The sequence below is a fragment of the Peromyscus leucopus genome, chromosome 1 (genome assembly GCF_004664715.2).
Source record: "Peromyscus leucopus breed LL Stock chromosome 1, UCI_PerLeu_2.1, whole genome shotgun sequence".
NCBI lineage: Eukaryota > Metazoa > Chordata > Mammalia > Rodentia > Cricetidae > Peromyscus > Peromyscus leucopus.
In genome coordinates, this window is record NC_051063.1 from 108805969 (window position 1) to 108828430 (window position 22462).

The window sequence follows — 22462 nt, forward strand, 5'->3', positions numbered from 1 at the left end:
AGGAGATGATGGACACAGAACCTAGAGTACGGTACTGAGCACACAGGAGGGGCTCTGAATGGAATGCTCCCTGTTTCTGATAGACAGAACAAGTAGGTAGAAATGGAGCCCAGCTCTAGTTCCTGAGCCAGGAATGTTCCTTACAATTCCTACATAGTCCCACATAGAGCCAGAGAAGCACACAGGTTAAGTATGGCTCCTGCCACCATGCTATCTAAGTGTAAGGCCTGGCTCTACCATTTGGCTCTACCATGTGCCCTTAGAGAACTTGCCCAGTCATCTGTACCTCAGTTTCCCCATCTGTAGGATGAAGAGGGAATTATGCTGTGTTTCTTAGCAAGGATTGCCATCTACATGCTTAAATTCTGCTGGGTACATGGTACATGTTAAATACCATTTCTATCATCATTCACGTTCTATCAACCAGAAAACTGAGACAGGAAATTCACCTATTTCCAGAAACCCTGGTCTACCTGGATCCTGAGTGCACACATTTATCTTCATAGACTATTTCTTCTGCCATTCCACTTACTTGTTGCCTTTTTAGAACAAAATGAGTAAAGGACACGCACACAGGAGGGGTTCTGCCCGAGAAGCCTCACTGTTTACTCTTTTGAGGGAGCTGCTCTCACCGGCTCTGCAGGGTGAGTCTCAAGTCATGTGATACAATGTGGTGCTGTCTGTTCACTGATGAGACATGCGGTGGCTGAGACAGCAAAGACAGATCCAGCGCCCGGGCCCACCACTGCAGTGAACCTTGGGCTTTTGCTTTGATGGGAAGATTGGGCTACAGACAAATCCACCAGCCCCATGTACCATTGTGAGCTGGTGACTTCCCAGGGACCTTGCGACCCTGGGGCAGACTAGTCAGCAGAACAAGCAGTTGTCACCAAGCCTGAGTGTTGAGTTGTGTGCAGCAGCGGCTTGATGACTAGTCACTGTCCTGCTGGACCTGTGTGAAGAGCAACTGGCATGAGGCGGTCCCTTGGGCTCTGCACAAAGGACAGCTCGCAAATGGAAGTCAAATGCAAAGTATTTACCAACTGCTGTCCATGGGCATTGCACAATCAGAACAGACAATGGGGAGGGGTGTGGGCTGCAGAACAACACTGCCGTGGGGGGCGCATGCCCCAGCTGAACATCTGTCCCACCATCATAGAAACCTAACACATAAATAGAGAGGGGAGACGCCATAGCTGGGGCCCAAGAGTCAAGAGAGAGTTTCCAGCTTATCTCACATAAAAGTCCCAGAGAGGATTCCTGGCCCATACCCATGCTCTGAAGAGCTTGGGTGAAAAACCACTGCAGTGCAGGAAAGAGACAGGACCTTGGGCTTCAGCTCAAGACCCAGGGCAGACTCTCCCTTTGGTGCGCAGGGACAGCCACCAAGACAGCCATGCTCTGATTCTATCCAAAGGCAAGTCTCTGATGCTCTAGTTCATTGGTCATCACATGGTTACTCTGGTTACCTTTCAATTCACCAGATTCCCCCGGCTCGGCTACTTATTATATAGGATGCCACTTAGTCATTGCTGTCTCCGAGAATGTGAACAAAGCCTGGAGTCATGCAATGTAAGGGAACCCTGGAAGCTTATGGATTCCATCAGAAATCTAGTCACATTCCAGTAGCCCCTTGGAGCCTCTCCAAGGCCCTCTTTTCTGACTCAGTTCAGCTTCTCTGCTGCTTGACTTTGCAAGAGCACATGTTCCTACTATCCTTTGGACAAAGTCACAAGGGGTCAATTAACTTGCCACAATGAGGCTGGAGGACCATTTCGCTAGCTTGCATAAGATGAAACTCCACATGATGAAACACGTCACAGGCCCAGGAGGTCTTGTGGCAAGGTGGTCCCTTGAGAGCAATGCATCATGATTTGCCTCCCCCTCCCTTCACTCAGCCTCACTCACCAATAATTTGGCTGTAGAGAACTTGCCAGATCTAAAAAAAAAAAAAAAAAAAAAAAAAAAAGCTATCCCCCAGAGGATGCTGCAAATTTCCCCAGTATTTCCCATGAATTTAGATAGCATCTCTTGATGCTGCCCTTGTCCTACCTGTATGTTACAAATGAGGTCTACTCCCCACAAAGACCCCATTGTACACTGATTCTATTAGTGGCTCTTCATCTCATCTTTCATACATTACATGGCTGCATGGAAACACTGCTTTAGGTTGTCAGGCACTAGATTTGAGTGACAGCTTCATAAGAATTCACAGATGCAGCCACGACTGCCAGCTGTGTCTATGAGGAAGATTACTTAAGGAAACCAGTGCATCTCCGTGGGCAGGACATCCACTGAGCACCAGCTCTTATGTCTGTTATGCCAGATCCCTCCCCAAGTCTGTTAAGTTGTGCAACCTGGGAAAGTGACTCAACGTGTTCAAGCCATTGCCTTTACTGTAAGATGGTGATAACTACAGCATCTAGTGTAGAGGGTGCTGCAGAAATTAAACAAAATAACTCAGTCATATGCCACACCGGGATGTTTGGCTCAATAACAGATCACATACGCAATAGCAGTCTCCTGAGATTATAACTGAGCTGATAGAATTCTTACTGCTTTGCAGTAACACCATTATCATGGTAGAGTTCAATGTGTTATTCATATGAGTATGGTGATGCTAATGTAAGCAAGCTATTGCACTGCCAGAGGTATGAAAGTGTAGCATGTGTGTTGCTTACAGTATACACTACTTGATAGCGATAGCAAGCTACTGTGTGAATTTATGATCTAGTATGTTTTTATCATACTTTTAGAACACACTTCTACTTACTACAATAGAGTAACCCTGAGTGCCAGTTTAGTACAAACAGTTTAGTCTAGTACAAACAGTATGCCAAGTTATATCAGCACCAGACTCACATATCTATGCTAATTATATACCTGAGTGCATCAAGAGGCCACATGGAGTGACCAAACCCTGTACTATTTAGAAAGAGTCCATACTAAGAGTGGCTACACAATGAAGAAGTCACCTCACCTCACTCACAGTTCTCGGTGCTCATCTCATCCCTAAGTGACACATACAGCCCTTAGTGTTATGCACAGTTAGCACACAGTCAATAACTTACTACTAACACTGTTGATCATTCCATCCTGTATACCTTAGTTGCCGCAGACCCTGTGCCCGCTGAGGCTGAGGCTTCCAGTTGCTACCTCAGGGAACCTCACCATCCAATGGAAGAAGACCACAGACAACCGAGGGTTAGAATGAAGCATTATTTTTAAAAGAACCAGCACCAGTCAGTGACACCCCATTTGGGCTAGGTATTGTATGCTACATGCTTCATATAAGGCCAGTGTTTACAGCTTCTAGTCTAAATACCTGGATACAAATTCCAGAATTATTGCCAGATACTTGTGTAATCTTGGCCTCATTCACTAACTTTTTGAAATGGAGTTATCTCATCTTGAGAAAAGTTAGAAAATACATATACACATTGTACATAGTAAGTCACCAAAGGGTCTTGTTGATATTAATTAATGTCCATTGGCCAGGGGGTAGAATAAGCCTTGGCAGCAAGACCATTCAGGAATGCATGGGGAAGGTGCCACTGAGTGGCTGTGCTCTCCCAGCCCTGGACTGTGTGTCTGGGTAAATCTGAAGGCAGGCAACAGGCCACCGAGGTGTGTGGCAGGATTGATGCTCAGTGGCTCTTCTGGTTTGGAGCCCATTGTAGCTCAAAGATGTCAGCCCGGGGAGCCAGAAGCTAGACCCACAGATGAAGCAGTTGACAAGAATCAGGCAGAAGGCTTCAAATAAATAGGACACAGGGTGGTGGGGGTGGGAGGACAGGGGAAAAGTGATCTGAGCTCCAGGAAAAGCTGGGCACTCTAGGCTCTCCCAGACACCCAAGGTTTACCCCCACCTCTACAAGGCTGCAAGGCTCTTGCTGGCTCCACTCAGGCCTTCATCACCTGACTGAAGAAAACTCCCGTCACCTTTCTCATGATCTCAGTCTCCTTATCTCCAGTCAGGAGAACTGTCCTGGTCTTGCTTCTTTTGTGGGGTTGTTGAAGGATCAAACGTAAAAGAACCTTGGAGAATATAAAGTTCTATAAAAACGATGCACTGTCAATACTGACACCCGGCTCCTGCTGCTTCTGTGACAGGCACTAATGGTGGCTATTATATATCTGTCAGGTGTACCTAAAGGATTATCAGCAATTTGCCCTTCATTTAAAAAAAATGAGGAAACTGAGGCTGAAAGAGATAGATCCACCATCTAAGCAGACTCTTAAGTTTCCTGCTAGGACAACGTGAGGCACCAGGAGTTAGAGTTTCAGGCACAGAGCAGCCCGCTCCTGTCAATCCAGACACCAGCTTTGTCCCTTATGAGCATGGCAAGTGGAGAAGTCACAGCCTTGGAGGGAGAGGGGGCTACAGAGTATGTGAGGGGGAAGCTGCCTTGGGAAGATCAATATAAGGAACAGGCATCTTATCTGACCCCAGCACGTCTCTGTCCCCTGGCTAGGCAGCCACAGACAAGGCTCACTTTCAAGACCAGTATGCAACAGCCTGTGCAAAGAGATTGAGTAGATTTGGTGAATAGAAGGCCAAGTTAGAACTAAAGTGCAGAAACATACATACATACATACATACATACATACATAACATACATACATACATACATACATACATACATACATACATACATACGCACGCACACACACATGTACGCACGCGCTCACGCATGCACGCACGCATGCACGCACGGGCATACCTACTCCGCGGGGCTTCCTAGAGGGAGTCAGAAGCTTCTCTGGAGACCACAACCTGTCTGGCCTAGTCCCTTTCAGACTACTGTGGGGATAAGCAGGAGTACTTCAGACAGAACCTCACATTGCAGGGACTGATTACCTCTGCAGCAGAGCTGTGCAGATTAGAGTGCACCGCACCGCACCGGCCCATCAACTGAGCAGGTGAGAGAAACCAAACAACACAGACTCAGACCTGTTTACAGGAGCGACATTCTTGTAGAGAGCCTGATAAGTCTGTTGCTAAGCCTGCCCTGCTTCCTGTCACCAAGCACCTGCTTCTCATGCAGGAAAGATAATCGCTCTGGGAATGGGCTCTGCTCAGGAGACCTGGCAGAGCGCTCACAATGTAGAGCCAAGTCTGCCTTTCAACAGGCCTTCCCCTTGCCCTGTTTGGGATGAAGGGAAACCCTACCTGGCAGGGAAAGGCTTTGCCCTGCTGGCTGTCTGCAGCTGAAAGTGACCTGCAAAGAAAGGAAGCCGTCCACGAATTCCAACCTCAGAGCAACTGCTGAACAAAGACCCCAAAGATTCGTGCTGGGACAACATTGAACATCAGGGGATGAGGTTCCGAGAGCATGGCAGCTATCACCTGTCAGGCCAGGCAGTCACCTGCTTTGTTAGTGCCGAGTGAGACAGGTGGAGGGAGAGATCACAGCCCTGAAGGGAAGGGGTACTGTAAAGGGTGTATGTGTGTGTGGAGGGGGGGGGGTGCCTGCCACAGAGAGATTAGTGTAAGAAGCAAGATTTTGTAGTTGACTCCAAAAAAGAAGGTAAGGGAGATCTGGGTAATTCTAGCCAGGATGAAGGGACAGCTGGCCTCCCCTTGTCATCAGAGAGGTTGATAAGGCTTGTTCAGAGCCATTCCAGGGTCTGGAGAGATGGCTCAGTTCTAAGAGTGCTTACTGCTCTTCCATAGGACCCACACTGAGTCCCCAGCACCCACACCACAAACACCTATAACGCCAGCTTTCAGGGAATCCAATGGCCTTTCCAGACTAATGCTTACACACATGTGGCATACACTAATACAGACACATGAATAAAAAATTAAAATAAATCATTTTAAGCCCATTTCAGAGCCCTGCTGGATATATATTTTTTTTCTTGTAAGAATTGCTTTCTAAGTATTGTACACACACACACGCGCACACACACACACACACACACACACACGCACACGCACACGCACACACACACACACACACACACACACACACACACAGGTGCTTTCTTTTTCTCATCCTCTTCCTCTTCCTCCCTTCCCCCTTAACCAACAATGTGTGTCTTCTCCATTAAATAGGACCAACAGCCACCCGCCCCCCCCCCCCACTCAAATAGAAATACCAGGTTGGGCCTGAGGTTATTCATGCAACCTTTGAAATTCTGGACTTTGAAGGGGCCCAAGAGCTTCAGCTACCAGAAGTTGTCCTCCATATAAACAAACAGCCCAGCCTCTAATCCTTAGCACTTTCCATGCAGTGCCCGAGGCAAGGGTCTGCAAAGGCAGAGCTCAGAGCCTGCTTTAGAATCTGCAGCCAGTAAGCTCTGGGAAGCAGCAGCCTTCAGCAGGGTCACTGCACAACAAGGGGAGTGTGCCCCACAGCCCTTGGCAGTGTCTCTCTGATTGTAAAATCTCAGCCACTTGGAGGCAATGGCCCTGGCCCTGGGCAGGTTTCACTCTAGTTACCAGCTTGCCCAGAGCTCACAACTATCTTCACTCCGGGAAGGGAAGGCACTGCTTTCTGTAAAATAAAGACTTAGACGTGGGGAAGCAACAACAACAAAACAAAACAAACAACAACAAAAAAACTCTATGCAGAAAATATCCACGCATGGGCATAGGGCCGAGCTTGATGTCCACTTCCCCCAGCACTATCCTTTCTGCTAAGGAATAGGTTTAAAATGTTCATTCACAACTAAATTTCATTATATACATGTATGAAACCACCAAAGAATTTTTAAGTAATTCTCATCCATGAGACGAAACCCCTGGAGGGAAGTTCATTGAGATCAGAAATGCCTTGGCATTAGTCTGTGTCTCAAGCACATCCATGGCACTTTCTCATTCATAAATTTACCATCTGTGCCAAATAACACTCACCGATGGTGTTCCATTCTACAACAAATGTATCAATCGCAAAATCACTATAACCATGAGCTCCAAAGCGTGTGTTAGAAGTTTCTATGAAATGATAATGATGGAAGGGGAGGCTAATATCCCATAGACACAGCCTACTCCATATTAACTTGTCATTCTGTGTCCAGCACAGAGCTGAAGCCTGATATTCTGATGAAAAACAGTTCAAAAGAATCACTGAAAATGAACAGATCTGAAGATGAGGGGTGAAATGATTTGCTGAAAGTCACAGAATAGGTTGTTGCAGGACCCGAGAACAGATCCACTGACTCCTGATTACACAAAACATTCAGGTCTACCAAAGAGGCAGACCATGAGTGGCACACCAGTCAGGTTCTAATGAGTCCTACCGTCCTGAGGAAAGGCCTAACATGGGCCCAAGAGATCTGCACAAACTTGCCTCCTCAAAAGCTCAACCAGATCACGGCAATAAAACACAGATAAAATCACCACTCAGTTAATACCCAAACACTTCAAACCAGCTTGATTCATTTCCTTACTTTTGCATAAAACGGAAAAGTCAGGAGACTGGAGTGCGTGTGCTTGCAGAGCTGAAGCCCTGGTGACCTTGATTCAGGCCCAATGCAGCATCATAACTTACCTACTGCCCAAGTGTCCGAGAAATCACTAGCCCCCTCTCAGCCTCAGATTGTCCATCTGCAAAACAAGAAGACAACCACAATGAACCCTGGGTGTCCTCTGCACTCACAGGCACCACAAATTCCACACCTAACACTGCCTGCCACCTACTCACTAGCCCATGGAATAGGAGATGTTTCTGATGCTCAGGGGTCATCAGGGAACTATTCACAAAATGAAGTATAAGCACAAAAAATATTAAGTTGGATGATGGTTCTGTGTCAAGCATAACACCAGCAGTACTTATATGTAGTGCAAATTCTAATTCTAAATGGCTGAAATGCTGTGTAATAATCCTCTTGTATACTAAAAAGATTTGTCACTCAAACTAGTTTAATAAAACATTGATAGGTTAGTAGCTGGGCATGAAGTTAGGCAGGACAGCCAAAGTGAGAATGCTGGGAAGAAGGAGGGCAGAGTTGAGGAGATGCCAGCCAGCTATAGAGCAAGCAGGATGTGTAAAAAATGAAGTAATAAGTCACGAGCCACATGACAAAGCATAAATAGAAATATGGGTTAATTTAAGTGCAAGAGCTAGTTAGTAACAAGCCTGAGCTACCTGCCTATCATTTATAATTAATATTAAGCCTCTAAGTGATTATTTTAAAAGCAGCTGTGGGACTGGGCAGGACAGTGTAACTCTGGTTACATTTATATCTCAGTATGGAAAATTCAGCATTCCAATCATTTTGGCACACTTTTGATTTTCATAGATGCCAACATGCAATGCTAGGGACACTGTAAGAAAGATCACAGAGAGAACTATCTCATACTCTCTCTTTTATTATGTGGATAATTTTTTAATATTTATTTTTAAATTTTTATTAATGTATATTTGTGTGAGTAATTATTGTGTGTGTGAGGGGCCCTTGGAGGCCAGAAGCAGCCATCAGGTCCCTTGGAGTGGGAGTTACAGTGGTTGTGAGACATCCAACACAGTGGTGGGAACTGAAATCTAGGTCGTCTAGAAGAGGTGGGGAAGAGTTCCTAATGGCTGAGCCATCTCTGCAGCCCCGTTTGTGAATCATTCTTACAATCATTTTTCTCCTAGGTATATAGTTTACCATTTCTCATAGAAGGACAATATAACATGAAATCTAAAGGACTCATCACACGATGAGTCCTCCTTTTCTTGTCCCCAGTGTTAGACCAGGACTGCTGCCCTTCTTCTACTATCTCAGCCTCATCCCTCGAGTCCCTGTCTCCGAGCACTTTGAAGGCTTGTGCTCTGGTCTCTGGCAGTAGTACTGGCTACACTGGGTCCAGTGGAGTGCAGGGTGGGCCAGTCTGGCCACTGGACTCACCCTCGCCTTCAGTTGACCACCTCGTCTGGGAAGTAAGGGAGGCAGGTCAGCCAGCCACTTACAGATTCTGCTTTCAAATTAGAAACAAGAGGCCAAGGGAAAGAAAAGGAAACCCGTCCATCTGTGCCCCTACTATGTGACAGCTGCTGAGCTGACACTACTTACAGATATGATCTCATGATCCTCACAACCACACTGGGAAATTTTCACAACCGAGAAGGCCAGTTCAGCCTGGCTGGCAATCCATCCTAGGTCTGCTGCAGCCCCTGCAAGCCGCCGTCACTTTTGTTTTCCATATCTGTGTGTCATTTATACCATAACTTACCAACTTTTCAAGTTCAATTCACTTTTATTCTTTGCTTCACTTAATTTTCAGAGTTTCTGTTACTTTACATTTTAGGTATTTATTTCATGGGCATGTGGGGGTGGGCCATGTGACAGTACACAGGTGGAAGTCGGAGGACAACTTGTGGGTACTGGTTCTCTCTTTCCACCATGTGGGTTCAGAAACTAAACCCAGGACATTGGGTTTGCTGACAGGTGAATTTACCTATGGAGCCATCTCCCTGGCTCTTAACTTCATTTTAAAGGGATTTATAAAAGGAGTTCCTGCAGCTCTTTATTTCTTGCCCTTCTCTCAGTGGTCCAATAAAAAGCAACCTAGTGACAAAGTTGGGGGTCTATAATTGCAAAAGGGCTGCTGACAATGCAAAAGAGTTCATCATAGTAGCTGTTCTACACACACATGTCTACGAACCGCCAGGGTTCAGGTGCTGTCTACGTCACATATCTGCCCAGATCTCATTAGAATATGTAACTTTGGAAGTCTAAAATTCTCATCCATCTACCACTTGGGGGGATGCTTGCATTTGGCCCCTGGCTGTTCTTCGGCCTCAGAACTTAGAGAACTTTATACTTTGTTACATCACAAAAGTTTCCCAAGGTCGTATAGCAGCAGCTGAAGAAGCTAGGACTTGCCATGTCTAATCCAGTGCCCTGTGAATTTATTTACTCCCTCTCCTGCAACCTGTTCTCCGAGCTCCAATCTATAACGCCCTGGCATTTGGCCACTAATGAAGTTCTATTTCCAAGTCAAGGCAGGCTCAGCCCATTCTGTAACACCGTCAGCGTTTCCATAAAGTGACGCGATCCTATCAATAGCTATTTAAGATCCCAAAAAGGGCACTTTAGCAAGAAGCATCCAGGCTTCGAAACATGTGACTGAAAGTGATTCTTTATTCAAAGATCCAAGATAGTAACCAAGGGAATAGAAAGGGCCTGTCATATAACCTGCAGGACTCCACCGTCACTGGAAAGGAGGACGAAACCCCAGCCACCAAGGGGCTGTGCTGAACTCTGGCTGATGAGGCTGTGGAGAGGGCTTGTTAGAAGTCTAAGTTCCCACTTACTGTCATCGGTTTAAAATTAATTGGCGTGAATTTTTTATGAGAAGAGAGTAAAAAGGTGAAAAGGCCTGTAGAAGTAGCTTAGCCTGCTTTGGTGAAAGTTCTCAGTCCTTCAAGGAGGACTTGTCAAAAGCAGCAATGGCACATAGCCCTGATCAGTTTCCCCCAGTCCAACAACCCCTCTCTCTGGAGTCCTCTGGCCACCAATCCACATCAGAACTAGTCAATTATTATAGTCTGTGATATTTCAGTCATAGATCATTTCTCTTTTAAAGTCATTTTTTATTTACCAGAATACGCTAAATATTTTCAACAGGTCCTACCACCTGGCAGTATCAATTTAGATCCAGGCCCCTCCAGCCTTTCTATAAGGAAGGATACTGAGAAACAGATGTAGACATAGTATGTGTTCAGATGTTTTACAAAGCAGGGTCACACCATGTACACTGACTTTAATGTCTTTTCAACTTAGTAAAATAGCATACTGTAAAATGTCTATATAGATAGGTAATTAATCCCCCACTGATGCAGGTATAAGCGTTCCAATTTTTTTGCTAATTAATATTTCATACATATTTCTCACATGGCAGTCTGATTATATACTTAGGCTATGCTGCTGAACATTTTTAAAAATGTGTAAATGCGCCCCCCAAAAGAATGCATCAACTTTAATCTCTACCAGCAGCCCATGCTCACACCAGCTCCTCTTGCTCTTGTCAATATTAAACATTAGGATCCTGGTTTACCTCTGTCTGCGTGGTAGGTGCATGGTCCCTTGGAATTTTAATCTACATATCTTCAACGTAAACGTGTTTTTCTACATGTCTTAGCAATTAACTTTGTTGGGGAGTTAACATGATTGCTGCCCTATATCCATTTCTGAGTAGGTGCTAGATTCTCTGTGTTGGTACAAAAGGATTGGCCATTTGTCTTTTCCCTTATTATTACAGTTGCAGAGGCTGCTGTTGTGAGCTTTCTTCGAGCATGTTCAATCACAGCACTGTCTCCTAATTGCTTCCACCAGAGTCCCGGATAGCTGTTTTGACACCATCCTGCATGTCACACTGGCCCTGGCCAATTATTCCCCAACACCTATCAATTCCACCTTCAAATATGCCTTAAATCACTTCATTCCTCTCCCTCCATAAGAGCCAAGGGAGATCTGGGCTTTTCTCCCTGTGTTAGCATGGCAAGCATGTTAACTCCCTAACAGAGTTAATTGCTAAAACATGTAGAAAAACATGTTTATGATGACGATATGCAGATTTAAACACCAAGTCACCATGCACCTACCACACTGACAGAGATAAACTGGGATCCTATATTCCCCAATTCCACCAAGCCACCAATGCCTCTCGCAGGATTTCTGCAGGACTCTCCTGCCCACTCTGCACATATTCTCCACTGCAATTCTCTCCCCACAAGTCTGGGCTGTTTTGTTTGTCCGTTTTTTTTTTTTTTTTTTTTTTTTTTTTATAAATGAGTATCCCCCAAAACTTCCTGCTCTATTGAAATAAAAGCCTGAAGTTTGTGTGGAAGCCCTTGAGCCTTACAAGGCTGTTTCTAGAAGTTGGGAACAGCACTGCTGGGTGTCCTGAGTGTCTATTCATGTCCCTAGCATTACAGGTATGGGTCACCATGCCAGATTTTAATGATGACAGAAAGAAGATGAGGGGACAAACAGAGTTCATATCAAATGCCAGGCCTCTGACTTAAAGCAGTCATGAAGGACTATCACATCTTTTTTTTCACACATAAAATTCAAGCCTTAGCCTTGGCAACAAGAATCCTAGAATTGGGAATGCCTAGACGGCTAGATCCACATCATATGCTCTTCCACAGCTCTGGTGTCTCTCTACTGTCTGTGCCCACATTCAATAAATGTCTCTTCAAGGGACTCAATTTTTAAGTCAAATTATGTAGTAATTACATCAAATTTACCCTCTTCCCTCCCACATTCAAAAATAAATTTGCATGACTGGAATTATTGACTTGATGAATTTTTCTTTCTATAGAGTCAGGCATATATTTATGGATATTTCCTCCTAGGTTATTTTTCTGAGTTAAATTGGGGGGGTAGATAATGGAAAGAGAGGCTCTGCTCTCCTCTGACTACATCTCAACATCTCTATTCTGCTCCCTGAATATACCTTGTCCTCAGTACAGCATCCAGTCACCAAATTACTGAAACTCTACTCACTCTGCACCCACTCTCCTACCGGGTGTCAGAGAGGGAGAGAAACAGTCAGGTGGGATATTAGTTTTTAACTTGACAGGATCTAGAATTACCCGGGATATGAGCCTCTGAGCATACCTGTGGGAAGACCCATTGTAATTAAGGCTGAGTCCATTCCCTCGGCAGGGGATTCTGGACTGGATAAGAGGAGAAAGTGAGCCGGATATCAACTTGCACTCATTGCTCTTTGTGGGTGTGATGTGGGCTGCCTGCATTCAACTCCCACTGCCTTAATGTCCCTGCCATGGTGGAGTGGACCTTGAACTGTGAACTGAAATGAACCCCTTCCCCCTTAAGTTGTTTCTTTTCACAGCAACAGGAAAAGAAATGATGATGGGCGGTGCCGTCTCTTTAGGTCAGCGTAGAATCTTCTCAAGTTAATCTACCCAGTTGCCGGGGATGTGTTATTAACCTGCTTTGGTCCTCTCTGACCATTGGCATATGCAAGTGGAATCTTAGTAAATCAGGAATCTCTGGACCCTGAAGGAGGCACCAAGAAAGGTCAGAGTTCCTCTGCTGGCCCCGTCAAAGTCTGGTTTCCATTAGGAAGCTAAGACCAAGTTACCTCCAGTCGTTTGGGTTCTACATCTGCCTCAGCCTCACCCACAAACACTCTAGTCATTGCGTCAATATCTCTTCCCCCACCCCTGAAAAATTCTCTTCTCCATCCCAATATCCAAGGAAGAGTAGTGGGGACAATGGATGGAGCTCTTCAGTCCTTAGAAAACATTGCCAACAACCACTGGCTCTACAATGAGAGCCTGAGGTTGATCCCTGCCTCCGATTTCCTCCCAAGCATGTTGACCTCAGGCAGCATTTATGATCTCCCTGAGTGCCCAGGTTTTCACCTGAAATACATGGATACTGAAAGCACCGAACCTCGGGGTTGCCACCGTCTTTATGTGCCTGACATCTATCAGAGATTCAACAAATTGGCAGATAACACTATGATTGCAATGAGGTAGCCTGAGTTGCCAACAGGATAGTTCAGCTTCTTATTCTGGTGCCTCTCTACTTGGGATCCCTTAAGCTTCTGCCATCACATCACGGGGCAGTAATGTTCCTTTTCTCCCCGCTCCTATCTTTCTGAAGCTTCCCAAATCCCTGTGTGCTGCTTGCCCGGTATCTGTCTTGTGTGGCTTCAGGCCCCAGCTGAAAGATCTGGCGTTCCTTGTTTAGACCTGCTCATGATATTACAGGCAACTTGTTCTAGTTGTGCAGCCAGAGCAGCCCAAGTGGACCATGCACTGTTTTAAATGCTGTAGAAACATCACTTCATTTAATCCTCGTTCACAGTTTTGTGAGTTAGGGGCTGTCGTTTCCTTATTTTACAGATGAAACAGGAACACTTAAAGGCTGACAGAGTTGCCTCAAAACATACATTGAGTAGTAGAGCCAGGATTTTGTTTATTTGCTTGTTGGGTTGTTTCAGCCAGGTGAGGCCTGTAGCCCAAGAACATGGGATCCTTCTCCCACAGCCTCCCAAATGCTGAGACTGCCGGAGTATACAATCACGTCTGGGTAGGACCTAGATTCAGCACCCAGGCAAACTGGCATTGGAACATCAATCCAGCTGGTGAGGTGATGGTGATAGGGTTAGATGGGGTGCCAGAACTCACTGAGTTCCCAAAGCCTACTATTCCAGTGGGAAACAAGGACTTGAAGAAGAAACCATAGCTGGATCCCAGAGTTGTCTTGTGCCCATGTGTGAGCTTTGGGGATGGAATGGAAGGTAGATGCCACAGTCATTCTTCTAACTGCCCTGAAAAGGGAGCACCTGAACTTCTAGGCCCACCTATCAGGAAGGCTGAGACACTCGTGGGGTTGGTCTTGTATCAAGGTGGATGCCAGACCTGAGTGAGTTATATCCCCAGTGACTCAACACAGCAGGTATGAAGAAAGCATAAACAGTCCTTCTGGAAGCTGCCATAGCCCTTCATTCATGAGGCTCCAGAGACCCTGGAAGCTCAAACATGTTGTGTGAGCTCCAAGTGTCAATTCTTCAGGAAAACTGTTGGTCTAAGCTAGGCCAGTCACCTTGACACCAGATGGCCGAGTGAGGAAGTTATCCCCGAGGATGACGCACTGTAATTTCTCATGTCATCCTTGCTGGGGCCGGGATTTTTCCCCTTAGACTTCTATTGCTGATTAGGGTATCAAAACATGCTCACTGGAGCTTTCTCCTGGGCATTTTAGAATCAAAGGTCCTGACCTTTCTCACTCCTTCTCAGTTAGATTTCATCTCGTGTGTGGTCAGGATGATGGACGCAATTTAGGATGAAAAAAAAATATACTGTAGACACAAGGTCTCAACCCCCACCACCTAACAAATCCCCATGGCCTGGCAGAGCCAAGAAGGAAACACTGGTGCATTAACTGACTTTCCAAGGACCAGCCAGGGCCTCCAGACAGCTGTCCCATCTGCAGGCACTCCCAGAGGGATGTTCTGCATTACACTGCTTTCAGGGGGAGTTTGCTACAAAAATAATGGTTTTCATTATTTATCTAAAAACACACGAGGTCTAATAACTACCCAAGATGTTGCAGGATGTTGTCAATTTCCAACCAGACCCATGGAGCAATGGGAGAGAGGCTTTCTACTCTTAACAACTCAAGCAAGTAAGCCTTGCTTGGAAGAGCAACTTCTCCACCCAGCAATTTCATGCTCACCCTTCCATTTGACACACAATTGCCAGCCCCCATCTCTGGGCTGCACATGGGAAGGAACTGGTGACTGAGAAAAACGGAGAGAGCATGGGCCTCGTCTGTGTCCAAATCACAACTTTAAAAAATTAATTATTTTTGAGAATTTCATACAGGCATAAAATGAAATATGATCATAACCACACCCTATTTTTCCCTCCAATGCTCCCCATATACTCCCAACACATCCCCTCCCGAATTCTGCCCCTCCCCTCTCTCATAAAGCACTAAATTCAGGTAGTACTGACCGTATGTACACAGATATGGGACCATCCCCTTGAATATAGGAGGCCTATAAGTAGTTGCATCCTCAAAAAATGATTCTCCCTTCCCCAGCCACTATGAGCTTCTAATAGTGCTTCAGGAAGGGGTGGGTCCTGGAGGCTATGTCCCCTATCAAAGTGTCAAACCCCAGATTTGTACCAAAGGTGTCATGTGACACTGAACAAGTTACTTAGCACCTCCAAGCTTCGTCTTCCTTATCTACAAAGTGGGTCTCTTTATCACAATATTCATGTATATTATGAGAATTATAGAGGAGAGCCGCCTCCCTGGCTCCACTTTTGTCTTTCAACTGCTCATCCTGGATGACAAAATGTTTGTATAAAGCACAAAGTGGAGGAAGGGGGCCTGGACTCAATAGTGGGACCCAGTGAAAGCTCTGCTCGAGTAGATGAGAGTGGAAGTTGGGAACCGCCTTTGCCATCAGAAGGTCCAGGCAGGAGGTGTGAACTATGGACCCATGTGGATGGGCAGGCAGATAGGCAAGAAGATGGTGAGCTTCTGAGAGAGCAGCTGAACGTGCGGACTAGGAAGGATGAAGTTCAGACCTCTGGTTCTACCAGTGGGATTACAGTCAAGGGGTTTGAAGCCGGATGCACGGGGCCCACTTTGTTCTTGAGTCCTTGATGGCTGCCGTGAAGACATACTGAAAGGTGGCGATGGGATGGAGGCTGAAGCAGACAGGTATAGAGTCACAGATAATCCAGCTGAGGGCCTCAGGTCATGGGCACCACAGGCAACCCTGTTCAGTCACTATATAGCATCCCATGTAGCCCTGTTCCTAGAGGCTTTAGGCCTGGCTGCTCTAGAGCTGTCCTGAGGAAAGTCCTTCTAGACATTGGCTGCAAAACCTACCCAGCATGCTCCTTTCTGACTCAAGTGGTACAGTGTCCTTTGAGGCAGGCCTGGCAGCCCCTGTGCTGACCTGTGTGGAGCTGCTGTGTGGAGCCAGGGGGAGGGTGACTGAGATACCACCCTCACCTCTACCAGCCAAATGAATTCTGCACCACTAGGCCAGAGCATTTTCACATGTGTGGACCATGTGCCCAGTTCTAAGAATGACATGTGCTTTCAATAGACAAGGTCACAGGCCCAAGAGGTTTTCAGTGAAGGCAGCACCGATGTCCTACCATCCCCAAAGTAAGTTATTGAATATGTTCAAGAGAGGGCCAAATAACAGTATTGTTGGGGCAAAAGAGAGCCTCAGATTAGCCTCAGTGGCACCAAGAAGGCTTCATGGACAAGGCAGCACTTTCTGGGTCCTAGAGACTTAGAAGTTACTAGTCATGGGCTGGAAAAAAAAAAGGCATTAGAGGCGGAGAGAGGAAATGTGTGGAGAAAAGGGTCTTCCTGCTGTAGCTGGACCTCAAGGTTGAAGAGGCGGTGACAGGAGACATGGGCAGAGAGGTAGGCAGAGGTCATACTGAGGAGGTCTGGCATCTCTTCCTGCTTTCTCCTCTGAAGCAGCAGAGAAATGGTCATGCAATAAGAGCCCAAACAATAACTGTTACTAAGTTACTAAGCACCATGCACCTGCTAAGGTGAATTATTACGTTAACTTGACCTAAATGTGTTGAATTTCGACTTCAATGGTCCTCGTGAGCTAGAGACATCAACATTTCTTCTTTTAACTTAAACAAAGGCTCAGAGAGCTTACCTTGCCTACCAGGGGCCACAGAAACAATACTAGAAACCAAATAACCTGACTTTCATCCAATGATGTTGTTATGCGACGGTCTCAAGGGGCAGAGACAAAAGTACGTACTACCTCCCAACTGTCAAGGAAACAGACTTAGCATCACCACTGTTGCGCTTGTTATGGGCTCCAGATTTCATCCCGTAAGGGAGAAATACACTAGAGGTTCCCCTTTGTAGTAGGATTCTACTCTGAGATTCCTGAGGACTCAACCACTGGCAGAGAGACCACCTGAGGCCATTGAAAGCTTACAGTGCATCAGATGCTTCCATTCCTTATTTGCAATAACCATCACAGCAACATTCTAAAGCAGGCTTTTCTCCTCTAGTCTTATAGTTGCCATGGAAGCATGGGAGGGTGATATGGTTTCTCAACTGCAGAGTAATTAGCATGAAAGAGAAACAATTGTTCTGATGCTAGGAACCACCTTTGAACCTCAGACTCTGCAGGGTGGCAGGTCACACCTCACAGTCTCCAGCCAAAGAGCCTTCCTCTGCTGGTCCCCATGTCAACAAGTGGAGTGCCTAGGTCACCCTTAGAGCAAATTGTCCTCTATTTCCGTCCAATAGCTAACCATCTTCTGGCTCTGCTGATTCTGTCTTCTTAAGCTCTCCCAGCTTCTACTCCTCTCTCTACTTCTGCCTGCATTTGTGACCCTAGATGAAGCCACAGTTGTCTCTCACCTGAACTTCTGGTATGGTCTTATCAGTAGTTCTAGTGTGCCCTGTGTTCATAGAACAAATGGTTCCTGCCCTGGTTACAAGTCCACTCTGGCTCTGGCCTGCAGCTCAGCTTCCTCTCACTCGGGGTGTGTGTGTGTGTGTGTGTGTGTGTGTGCGTGTGCGTGTATGTGTATGTATGATTATGGAGGTGAGAAGTCAACCTCATTGCCCCACCATCCTTTCCTTTCCTCCTATATGCTGTCCTGTGTGACTCTGGACTCTGGCCCTCCCTATGCCTGTTCCTACAAAACAAAGAAAAACACCCAAACTCTCTGGATCTGTGATGCTCCCATGGGGGTCTTGCAGAAGAACAGGGGTGGGGAGGATGTCAGCTGTGAGAGATGAGACCAAGATATTTGAGCACTAGATGCTGTCCATCACAAAGGACCTGGATGGGCCTGGAGCCTCCGCCTCCCTCCTCCCATCCAACCCACACTTGTCTGGCAGCACCAGCCCTCCTTAGACTGTAGACCAGGCCGGGAGGCACTGGTCTGCTGAAATTGAATGCCTTCTGAGCTGCATGGGGCCCAGGGGAGCACCTCCGCAGCTGCATCAGGTGTGGAAGCAGATGGGGCTGGGGGGAGGGGGGAGGGCTGGGCTGCTGAGCAAGCCTCTGGGTCTGGTGAAACCTGGGGTCCTGCAGTGACTCAGCGAAGTCTTACCTCTGGGGACCCATGAACCCCTTCCACAGTTCCTTGAAGCACATAGATCCTCTCCCAGAAAGAAAAAATCTCACATCTTTTAAATGCATAAAATAAAAACCAATCGGATTACAAAGCAAACCAATTATATTGAAATAGTTATCAAAATGTTAAAATGAGAAATTTGTGATTGTTATATTTTTATTTCTTTTCCAAATCATAACAAGATCTAACGGCTTGTCTAATAACTATCGTAACCTTGAGGTAGTGATGAGTGCAAATGATATTTTGAGGCATCTCCAATAACTATAATGGGATACAAAAATATCTGATTCTTCCTGGTAACAAAGTCCCAGAAACTGCTAATGCTATTGTGGTTTATTGCCTATATTCGCAATGGGAGAAAATGCTAACTTTCAGTTATTTTCTTTGCGGCCACATGTTCACATTAAGAAGCTCTGATTTAGGGCACTAACCTCACTTTCCAGTGGAGGAAACTGAGCTCCCAAGGGGAGGGGCAGGACCCTGAACAGGGTTCCACAGCACTTGTGACTCAAATCAGACACTAGCGTGGACACCTGCTGCCTCCTTAGTCACACCCTGCCCACTCTACAGAGCCAGGGCCAAATGGGAGACTCTCTGAACCCGCGACACAGGACAGTCATTTCATTCTCTCAACCTTGGTCTTCTGAGCTGCGAAAGGGGACTAGCCACCCCCATCTCAGCAGGCTGCAGCAAAGTCAGAATCAGGGAATGGATAGGAATGTGGATCTTAGTGGCTGGAAGGGTTTATGCGGTGTGTGTAGATTCTCCTTTCCTCCCAGTGGGGTCATAGCTCATAAACCCACTGTAAGTTAAAAATACTGTTGAGTCAAAAATGCACCAAACGGGTTGGGGAGATGGCTGGGTTGGTAAAGTGCTGAGGGTGAGATATGAAGAGCAGCACTCCGATCCTCAGCTCCCACATAAAGCCAGACACAGTGGTGTGCAGCTGTAAGCACTGGGTGGAGGAGAGGCAGAGTTTAGGCAGCCGGCCTAGCCAGATCAATGAGCTCTAGGCTCAGGAAGAGGGTCTGTCTCAAAAAATAAAATAAAGAGCAAACGAGGAAGACACCTGAAGTTGACCTCTGGTCTACACACACACACACACACACACACACACACACACACACACACGCACGCAGAGGCACAGGCAGGACATGAATCCGCATGGAAAAAAAAACACATGTAACCACATGTACGTGCACACACACAAATGTGCTTAGTACACTTGACCACTCCAGCCCAGATACAGTGCACTGAGGGGTATTGGTCGTTTCCCCTTTCGATTGTGGGACTGACCAGTGTCTTGCTTCATTGCCCAGCATCATGGAAGCATATCTTGCAGGTTATCCCCAGCCTAGCAAGAGACAAGCACCCACCACTTCAAGCGGGCTTTCTACCGATCGTGTCTCTTTTGCACCATCACACACAATTCTTACTTTGAATAACTGCGACTGTGTATCAATAATATGCATAGCTGAACTCTCACGAGAAACCACACCACATGCAGGTCCAGGGAGGCAAACTCACTTTCCCGGACAGAAAGTACAACAGAGGGGGAGGGGTGGAGACTGGCAAACAGAACCTCATGCCCCTGTGAAAGAGGGTACTGGTTAGTTTATGTCAACTTGGCAGAAGCTAAAGTCAGCTGGGAAGAGGAACCTCAATCGAGAAAATGCCTCCATCCGATTGGGCTGTAGGGAAGTCTGTAGGGCATTTTCTTGATTAGTGATTGAAATGGCAGGGCCCAGCTCACCTGGGCCACCCCTGAGCAAGTGACCCTGGGCTGTATATGATGATCTCAAAAGTAAACAAAAAAATAAGTAAAAATTTTAAAATGAATTAAAAAAGAAAGCGGAGCAAGTCATGGGGAGCAAGGCCATAGACAGCTCCTCTCCACAGTCCCTGCTTCAGGTACTGCCTCCAAGGTCCTGCCCTGCTTGAGTGCTGCCTGCTTTCCCTCAATGATGGGTGGGTATCATGATGTGGAGGCTAAAGAAACCCTACCTTCCCCAAGTTGCATTTGGTTGTAGTGCTAATCACAGCAAATGTAGACAAAGGGGTAGCCGCCATTCAATGTGGTGCCCTTCAGAATGCTGGGGTGCCACAAGGGAAGGCAGACCTGCCATGGACAAATCAGGCTTTCTAGGAGGTGGTGGAAACACTTATTTTGATGAGATAGTGGTATTTTTTTTTTAATGCTAAGACAGAACATGTGACCAAACCTTGTCTGTTTTTCTCTCTCACATGGACAGACACGTGAGTTCTCCCAACTGAAGACGGAGAAGGTAAAACAGGGCAGTGTTTCCCAAGCAGGTTGGTTCAGTGGCCCTTGCCCCACCCTGGTCCCTAAGGTCAGATGGGGCCCATGGAGAGTAGGGGTTCTCAGGCAGCTAGAGCCCCCAGCTGTGGCCATCGATTTTATAGCAGTTCTTTAGCCCTAGCAGCTGGGAGGCTGCTGTGTTTTATTAATAACCCTGGATCGTGCTCACAGCACATCAAGGTAAACAGAGACATTTCCAGGGTGTGCGATGCACGCAGTTCTAACAGATGAAGAAGCAGGCTTCCAAATATAAATAGGAGATAAGATAAATAGACCAAGAGCCAAGCCAGTTCCACACTGGCTTGCAGGCTGTGAGCCACACACCGTGGGAGCCACACACTGTGTAGCATGGATTGTGGGGCTGGAAGGAATGCTCATGTGGAGGACGGGGAGACACCCAGAGAAAAGAAAAGACATGCTGGGGTCCTGTTGATCATTTTGATACTCATGAGTTCTCACAGCATCGGTTTCCTTATCTGAGAACTCTTAAAGTGAAATCCACAGTTTCTTGAAAGTGTTCTACTGTTTTCCACCCCACGTCCTTGTCATGCAGCGCTGACTATCTCAGTCTTGACCCAAAAGATTCATCTGAGTCAGTCTGTGAGAGCCTGGCCCCGACTCCTCCATGTAGAAACAGACATAAAGATCTGGGGACCACCGTCCTGGTGAACCCATCAACTTCAGCACACACCCAACGTGATGGCCACAGTGGGTGCTTTATTCTGCTCCATCCACCAATCCCTACTCAGTGCTCAGATTTGACCTGCACACAGGGGTGCTCCATAAACCACTATGAGGGATACAGGATGTCAATTCCCACCTGTGGTGGGATAAGGAAGCTGCAAATAAATAACCTGTTAGAAAAGTACTCATCAAACTTCACCTCAATATCAACCTAACATGTAAATGGTCCCAAAGCTGAGACAGAAGAGAGCCTTTGGTCTGTAACATCAAAGAAGAGCTAAAACTCTGGTGAGCAAGGTACGAGGTTTCTTTGAAAGTCTCTTGGGAACAAATGGAGGAGGGAAGCTAAGTAGTGGCTGAAGATCTAAGAACTAACAGGTTCCACCTGGGTACCTCATACACTGCCTCTCCGTGAGCTTTGAAGATGATGGGAAACACCCACTTTAGAGGGATGGAGAGAGCAGAGGCTAAGGGTCACAGGATAGAGGGAGGGCTGGAAGCCAATGCATGTGACTGCGGGGTTCCTTCTTGGATTCTCACTGCTCACTGCTTATCCTAGGTACGGAGAGGCAGTACGGGATGGGACTTTGAATTAATTATTTCTCTCCTCCCAATCTGCAGCAGTGACACTGTCGGAGAGTCTACGCCATGGGAACATTCTGATTGCTCTGTGCACACTGGGCATTTGGGACTCATGGTGGCCCAGACTCTGCATAGGACAATGATTAGTACACTGATTTCCCATACTTCCTAAGTGGAAAAGGCAAGGACTTAGAGTCAGAAACCAAAGTCCTGAGTCGACCAAAACCCTCTGATTCTGCGTCTATGTTTAGGCTGACAGGAGAGTGGTCACAAGTACGCTGTCCAGTGTTGTGTCCAACATGTT

At 46.5% G+C, this 22462-nt stretch overlaps 1 protein-coding gene across 1 annotated transcript in view; it reads right to left on the reverse strand.

The window, feature by feature from the left end:
* Tenm4 (teneurin transmembrane protein 4) overlaps positions 1-22462 on the reverse strand; it is a 2730446-nt gene that overhangs the window by 580973 nt on the left and 2127011 nt on the right. Inside the window, 1 exon segment of the mRNA XM_037206447.1 lies at positions 7500-7555. The gene's annotated coding sequence lies outside the window, so the exon portion shown is untranslated.